Below are 8,822 nucleotides of genomic sequence, written 5' to 3' on the forward strand. Positions count from 1 at the left end.
CCATCATTATCATCTATGAATGATTTAGTATGCCCATTGTATTTTGGCAATAACTTCCTTCAATACTAATGACGCGCACTAGTAAGTTGTTTTGTATGAGGTAACAATATATGATCAATCCACTCGTGAGTGAAATTTATTCAATTGCACCCTTTATTAGTTGAATCTCACTTCTTTTGCCAATTTATATGTAATCCTTATCAAAGTCTCATTATAGAATTTCCAACTATATTTCCAACAATATTTCTTCCTACACTTCATGCTCAATGTTTTCTCATTAGCCTACATCATGTATTTATTTTTCAAAAAGTTAAACAATTATTATCCTTGGAACATTTTCCTAGTTTATCATTTGTCATTTCTCACCGATTACAAGTGCTTAGAACTTCCTATAATGACACTTCTATAGGCCATCACTTTGACCCTTACCAATCATGTTGACCAATCCACTCCGTGTCTACTAGCTTCAAAGATAGAAATTTTATTAAATTGACCTTGTTTTCTCACCTTTTTCCTCCTCTCTCTGAAATGTATAAAATTGTTACACTAGGAAATATTGTTACTATCACATAACTTATCTTCTCAAATTGATGAATTTTATTATGGATTCACTTCTTTAATTCAATGTTATCATACCCTTCAGGCCCTTGACAATGACCCTTTTTATTATTCAACTGCGTTAGTTGATCATTAACGTTGCTTCCACTTCTTAAGGTTGTTGTCTATATATTTTTCCATCACCTTATTCTAATAATAGGTTTGTTGTTCTCCCAAGGCTAGTATCTTGTTATCTTAGGTTTATATTTATTAGTTCCCTGAAATTACACCACTATTTTCTCACAGCTTCACCAAATAGCTAGTGTCTCTTTAATTTACATATTAACTAAACTAGTTTTGCATGTATGCCACTTCATATTTAATGGTCTCTTTTACAAGTTCATTCCAAGCTTTTAATTTTACATTATCAAGTAGATAAGATGCATATTGATTTCTTTGTGGACTCATCAATACCACCATAATTTTATTATCATCTTTGTGAAAATAGGTGTGTTGCAAGGAGCATATAAAGAGGTGTCATCCTCATATGAAATTTATTAATGTTATGAATTGCTTGTTATATCTTCTTTACCTAACCACAAAATTTCCTTCAGGTTATAGTTTATGAAATATAAAAAGATATCAAAAGAATTGATTCCACTTTTGATTAATGCATGGAAAATGAGATGTAACCATAACTATAAACATGCACAAAATTGGACAAGAAAAATAATCTTCACTAAGTGAAGATTCACATTAATTTCAAAGGCCACCTAATAGCCAACATAATTCTATGTTAAAACATGACTACAAGGAAAAAGGGAAAAAAACATTATAATAGAAATAAAATCAAAACAGGGTCAATATTTCAAAATAATTATACCATGAATATTTTCTTACAATTAATCACCAAAATAAAAGAAGAAAAGAGTAGACAGGTTATTACCCATTACTATTTCATGTTCTATAATTTTCCATTTTCATATCTAAATTCCCTTTTAATATAATGAAATGTTGCTTATATAAATTCCTTAACAACTTCTATTACTTTAATCGATTATACAATTTACATCCAAATACTAAACATACAACTGTAACATTTCACCAATTTCATTTTTCCTAATCCATAATCATCCTTCATGATTGATTTTGAAAATATCCATGTAATGTCTATCTCCATATAAAATTTATTTTGACTTCTATGATATTGACTATTTGTATATTGTATATTTTAATTTCAACACTGAAATATGTGGAATTTAAGAAAAACCAATGTCACTGTCATTGTAAATCATTATAAAAATGGGTATTTTCAAAAATGATATTTTGAATTTTAGTTATACTTCAAACTTTTTAATACAAACCTTTATACTATACATATACATATAACGTATAAGGATAATTCTTAATATTTCTCCATTTTCACTTCAGAATGCTAAATGCAAATTTCATTTTCCAATTTATTTATTTATCTTAAATTGTTTTAAGTTTCATAATCGTTAGCTATTATAATTTAGTTGAGATTTCGGATTTTCATTATAAAGGTAGAAAAGTTTTGCAATCCTGATGAGGAAAATATTATATTTTTTCCAAATTTTGAAGAACAGGCCAACTATGATCATGTTGCTGAAAATTCTTGCTGAAAATTCTACTTTAGTCTAGAAGAACTTTTTGGTACCCTATTTTTGAAGACAAAAGACTATGGTTTGATGTTTCTTTTAGGATGGATGGGAATAGAAAAGATGACATAGTTTTGAGCTCCTGTAATGAAGAAAAATAAAATCATTTCCAGCTCAGATTTAAACGATTAGTTGCCAGTTTTAGATTCAAGCTTTGAAGAGTATCCTTTGTAGGCCTGGGTTTCAAGAGGAAACCAGAGGAGAGAATTTCCAGCCTTAGTCATGGAAATAACAACACATAATTAAAGAATTACACTTTTGGGTAATTCAGTCCAAACAAAACCGAATGGGAGGATAGCAGAAAACGGAGGCTGGCAGGTTGATTTGACAAGAAACTCAGTCAGCTAGCCAGTTTGCCAACATAATCTTGACTTTTTTTGAGAAATGTTTTCCTAATCCATTCTATTTTGCTATTGATGAACCAGTTAAAAGTGTTTGCATTCCAAGTCTTTCCGCACACAAATTCCATGCTCTACCATTCCACCACATGGCTCATTACCTCTTATCAAAATCATGTCTAATTACCTGTTTTTATATTCTAATGGGTTGTACAAGTCATAGAATCTGACTCCAGGACTTACCTTATTGCCACTTATTTTAATTAAGATTTAACTTTTTGTCACATGTCCCATTGTAGCATTCTACCCCATTCATTTTTAATATACCCTAGTAATATGCTCTTATTACATCAATACATCTTAATTTTTCACATTAGTTTCATAAACACCATTCTCCTCAATTATTCATATACATCTATAGGTCACATTCATGTCATATACGATTATTTTAGCAAAAATCTAATAAATATTATCTCTTACTAATAACACAACCCTTAAACTAGCCATCAAAATTTAAAATTAAAATTCCAATCGACTACCATTAACTTCAGACCCCTCGAACCAAATCCATTAGTAATTATGTGTAAATCAATCCTTCATTTAAAACATTACTTCAAAACCTCAATCCAACTCATATCATATAATAAACTATTTATTTTATGAGTTTCATTCTTTTCTATATCAAATTTTATCATAAAACTTTACAATAACTAAATTCAAACTAAACTCCTATTGTTGTGGAGGTAAATCCTCTCTGCAGGCAGAGACGATCCCTACTAGCCCAAACCAGGTCTAGCAACAATCAAACAATGCTATCATGCAAGTTCCTAATTGCAAATAAAAGTGGATGATGAGAACCTACTTGGATTCCAACGCTAATATTCGTAGAAGAGACGTCGCCCTCGTTCCTTTGCTTTGGCCAGTCACGATCCCCCACGATCTCCATGAGTGGACACCTGCACATGCAAAGAACAACACGAATACAAGCATAAAATCCAATAGATGCAATTATATATCAGTCAGAAAAGATATAACTCAACATCAATCATTACAAAGGACAATGAGAGTGGAACCATAATGATAGTCATCTATTATTGATAAACAACAAAGAAGAGTACAACCATAGTTCTGACGTCAAATCCTCCTTTGGCTGGGTAGTCAGCTACACAAGTCTTGCAAAGCTTGTTGGGATGGGAAACAAGCCTCTCTCTCTTGGGTGACAAGAATCTCCTCACTTAGATTTGGCCTTATGGGTGCAAAGAAGGCTCTTGCAGCTTCAAACTCTTGAACTCCTGGTACTCTCTATCACTATGTTGGAACTGGAACTAGCTTGCTCAAGGCATAGAGACAAGCTTTTATAGATAGAGAAGAAAGAGATAGGATCAACCACATTATTCATGGGATTGGCTTTATCACTTGGAAACTTCCATGAAAGGTGGCAAACCACTTTCCCTTCTATGGAGATTCGAAGCCAAACCATCCTAGCTCAACATAGATTCAGTTGGTGAATGGGTTGAAGAGAACCTTCGGGAGCTTGTTGGTTAAAAACTTTACTCAATTCGGTTGGCGCGAGTGCGACTCTGAGACAGAGCGCCAATGGCGCGCCCTTTTTAGAGGATTTCCCTCATTGGCGCGGGCAGTGAACTATGGACCCGCGCTAATGCAAAAAGAGCTGTTTTCATGGGTATTTTGCAGGAGATGTCTTCAGGGCATATGAAGCTCATACTTAGAGGAATATGATGCAAGTGGTTTCAGGTCATGTCACTTCTCACAGGTCCCGGAATGAGTCCTCCAGTGTGCGGGCGAGGGGTAACAGGGACGGTGACAAATTGTTGTGTAACACCTATTATAATAACTCTGAAATCCATATTTATATTTATTACAAAATGTACATTAAATACACTAAACATTTACATGAATATCTCATTTTTCATTTCTTATTCAAATATTTTCACCTCCACTGAAATAATAACTTCATAATATTTATAAAATATATATATATATAATAACACCTCAACCAAATTTATATTTAAAAAAAAAAATTAATCTATAATACTCAATAAAAAAAAGACTTCAATGTTATATTTAAAAACAAATACAAAACATAATCACACAAAAAGCAACGATTTTTTATTTATTTATAAAAAATAAATAAATAATAATAATAATCAGGACAACCCAAGAATGCACATCGTTTGTACAAACCACAAAGTTCATTTTGCGTCAAGCATTCTAAAAAGAGCCACGCTCATTGGATATTATCGTGAAAAGTTATCAAATAATTTTAAATATAAAAATATATAAATAGTACGTTTTAATTTCTAAACATAAAACATCAAAATTTTTAAAAATTCCAAAACCAGAGCGATTTGTTCGAACTTTCATCACAAGTTCAAAAGACAAATGGGTCGAGTGGAACTTTGATTGTATTGCTTGGCCAGTTTCTACGACGGACGGAAGTGACAAAATAATATTTAATTAAAAAAAAAAACTGGATCAAGTCAAAGAGACGAGCAGCAAGGCACTGAATTGCATAGGCTTGTCAAAGAGAAAATGGCATCAGAGTGTTTATGAAAGCAGATTACCAACATGTTCGAGTAGCATAATTTTCTCTTCCAAGGCCTCCTGGCAAAAGGGACTCAATTTTGTGTTCTAGGCTATCTTAACCATCAGAAGCAGGCATTACCCTCAGTCCAATTCAACCTTAGCATAGTAGGGTATAATACAGAGGAATGATTTAATTAATGGTGACAAGAAGTTCAGCCTTAAAAACCATCGTCATCAATGTCGACAACTCTGTGCAGTGTATGCGAAACAATTGGACTGGGGAGTGGAGGAGATGGGTTCTATTACTGTTTGACATGCGGCACACAATCTCAGGACCTCGTTGAGCAGGGAATCTAGATAGTGGGGGTGTTGGTTTTGGCAATACCAAAAGAAAAAGGATTCCAATCCATGCTCAAGGGACTGTGCAGTGGAACAGTTTTCAAAAACAGGAATAGCATAATACGGCCTGCATCCCAGGATTTCTTTAACCAGCAATATCGATTTTTTTTTTTTTTTTGGGTTCATTGTTGTTGTGACATAGGAGGCCGATATCGAAACGCTGTAGAAATGTAATAAAAAATGACTGGATGAAATCAAGAATGACCAACTGAAATGTAATCAGCATAGAGAAAAACGAATTCAAATGAAGAAATGTTTGTGGGGATAAGGAAACGTGACCTAAAATTAGAAATCTAGTTATGACAGACATGCGAGTTAAACTCTTGAGTTTCAATATAATAAAATTAGATAGGGTTAAACAAAACTACACTGAAACTAATAATGTACAAACTTCATTTAATTCTGTAAAAGAAAATGCCTATTGAATTTGTAAAAACAATTTACCTACCTTTAATTGGAGAACAGAACAACCATAGATTTGAACAACAGAACGTCATATTTGGGCGTTAACAAGATGGTGGAAGGAATTGAGTTGAGTCAGAGTTGAAAATCCATCGAAATTCGCTTAACCGTGTTTTTGAAATGGTGGATTTCTTGAAGGGCCAATTTCCGCTTGAGCAACATATTATCGAAACAGATCAAGGAATTTAACTCAAGTCTTCGATTGATTTGTGGAATAAACACCGCCACATAGAATGGACAAGGAGCATACTGAACACACAGATGCATAGAGATGCCATTACAATGGATTTATCAATATCTAAACACACATGCATACGCTTTTAAGGCCTTCATATATGTGTTGAGCCCATTGTAATGGCTGTATGAGATCTGTAATGGCTGTATGAGCTCTGCACATTCTAATTATAAGATTTGTAATGGTTGTCTGAGATCTGTATTGTTGTTTTCGATTTATGACTGTGCAGCAATAAACCAACGGAAGATAATAGAAGACCCATCATACATATTCAAGATTGCAGATAAGGATAACTCCGGAACATTAACTGTTGAAGAATTTCGTGATGTTCTGAAGGATATCAAAGAAAGATACCCTCAAGTACATATTTATATGAAAAGAAAGCAAATGGATAGTGTAACAAAGCTGCTAGGAGGAGTAAAAAGTGAAAAGGGTAAGAAATTAGAACTTAATATTGGCGAGTTTAAGTCAAGGTTCAGTGACGTGGATTCTCAAATGAAAACTCTGCCGCTACTGCTTAGGTTGCAGCTCAGCAAGGTGTCTACCTTGCAAAGTGCTTCAGTCAAATGGACAAGTGTGAAGCTTACCCAGAAGGTACTTTGCGTGTTTTTGGCGGAATTGAGGATAGAGCCAAAGCCAAAGAGGGACAATGAGAAAAATTGTCCCCGCAACTTGCATAGCATATTCTCGAACAAACTTGATACACATCATTTGATACGCATATCATACCCCTTGGTACGTGTATCGTGTGTCATACAGCATGTATCAAGCGTCACACGGTGCATATCAGCTACGTACACAAACAAGCATAGTTTCCAGAAAAACAGCCGTTCAGGCAGATTATAGCACCAATCTTTACCGAAATTGTGTCAAAACCAGCAAAAAAAAAATGCACAAATTTCTGGCACATTTGCGCCGGAGCTTGTTGAACCGACACAACCTTGGCGCTCCAGCACTGAATCGGCGGCAGAAATGGTCAAATTTGCGATTCGAAGTATTTTGAGGATTTCGTGGAGGATTGAAATGAAAGAAAACATCGATTTATGAACGGCAGAGGCTCTAGAATAGATTTTGCAGATAAAATACCGTCGCATCTGTTACTGACGTGCGTGACATGACTACTGAAGAATTTATAAATTATGTCAATCCTCCGGCAGTGCACAAATTTTTGAATGAATATGGAGATACTATTCTATGCGTATTATACAGTGATCAAATATCCCTTCCGGGTTCGGAGCATTGGTCTATGGAGACTAAGGATGATGAAAAGATGAAATCAGGATTAAAATTTCCAAGCTTTAACGTTGGAAGAGACTGCCCAGAAGGCACAGTGGCAATTAGGGAAACAAAGCGAGAAGTTGTAGAAAGGCGGGATCTGTGGTGGCTTTGTAAAAAGAAGAAGTGTTGAACCCCAAGAAATTATCAAACTGGCGATACTAACAATAGAGTTTTCCAAGCCTTCATTATGTGAGTGATAAGTCACAACTAGAGTTGAAAGCTTCAAGTCTTAGCCACACTAGAAAGTTTTCTTTGTCGATAAAACAATTGAATTTTTTTTTTTCGAAGTTGTCTACATTAAAATGTCTATAAGCCCTAAGAGTTGAACCTAAGCTCTGATACCATATGTAACAGCCCAAAATAAATATAAAATTAATTTCCTAATTAAAATCAGAATCAACAAATAAGTACATACCTATATTACCTGTGATCGATGTCTGCCAGATGACAACAAGGTTTTGGGGATGACTCTCCACCCAACCATAGGCTCAATTGCGCAAGGCTTTGCTACAACTGGCCACCCTCGATCCCTCAATCAGCGTACTACTGCCAGTGACTCCTAAGTCTTAGTACACCATTCTCCCAAGAGAATGAAAGATAGACTCTCGGAATGATGGAATGCAGGAATGCCTCTCATCTTCCTCACCATATATTAAATAGAACAACATTGGAAGAGGAACCACATGCACACACTTCATGTGTCTCATGCAACTTTCTTTTGATTTCTTTCCTTTTGATAGTTTCCTTTTCTTGTTTTATTTCCTTCTTTTTGATAGTTTCCTTATTCTTATCTAGAGCTTTAGTATGGTTATTACTATTTTATTTATTTTCTTTGTATATATTTTTAATCTTATTTATTATTTAATCATTTATGATTTATTATTTTTATTATTATTAAGTGATTTATTATTTATTATTTACAATTTTATTTATTATTTATTATTTTTATTATTTTTATTTATTATTAAGGGGAGGGATATTACAGTTACCTCCTTGGCCTCCTTTCTCAGTCTTGGGACACTGAGGAGTGCTAACACCTACCTTACACTCAACCATCGAAATTCTCCTAGGCACCTCACCTTTAGAGCAGAGGCTAGCATAGTTGGAACATGTTAATGAAAGTCGGCGGGAATCACTCCAACATAATGAAGCCCACAAAAACAGGACTAAAGCCTCCTTTGACCCCATTGTAACCCCTTGATCATTTACTAAAGGGGATTTAGTCCTTCGCTATGATGTTGCCAACGAAGCTTTAGGACCAAGGAAGTTCAAAACACTGTGGAAGGGACCATACATTGTTAAACATTGTTTCCAAAAATGGGCATATATGTTAAAATAGCCTGATGG

This window comes from Pinus tabuliformis, chromosome 7 (assembly GCF_031772625.1).
Source record: "Pinus tabuliformis cultivar Carrire ecotype Pingquan chromosome 7, CPIR1, whole genome shotgun sequence".
NCBI lineage: Eukaryota > Viridiplantae > Streptophyta > Pinopsida > Pinales > Pinaceae > Pinus > Pinus tabuliformis.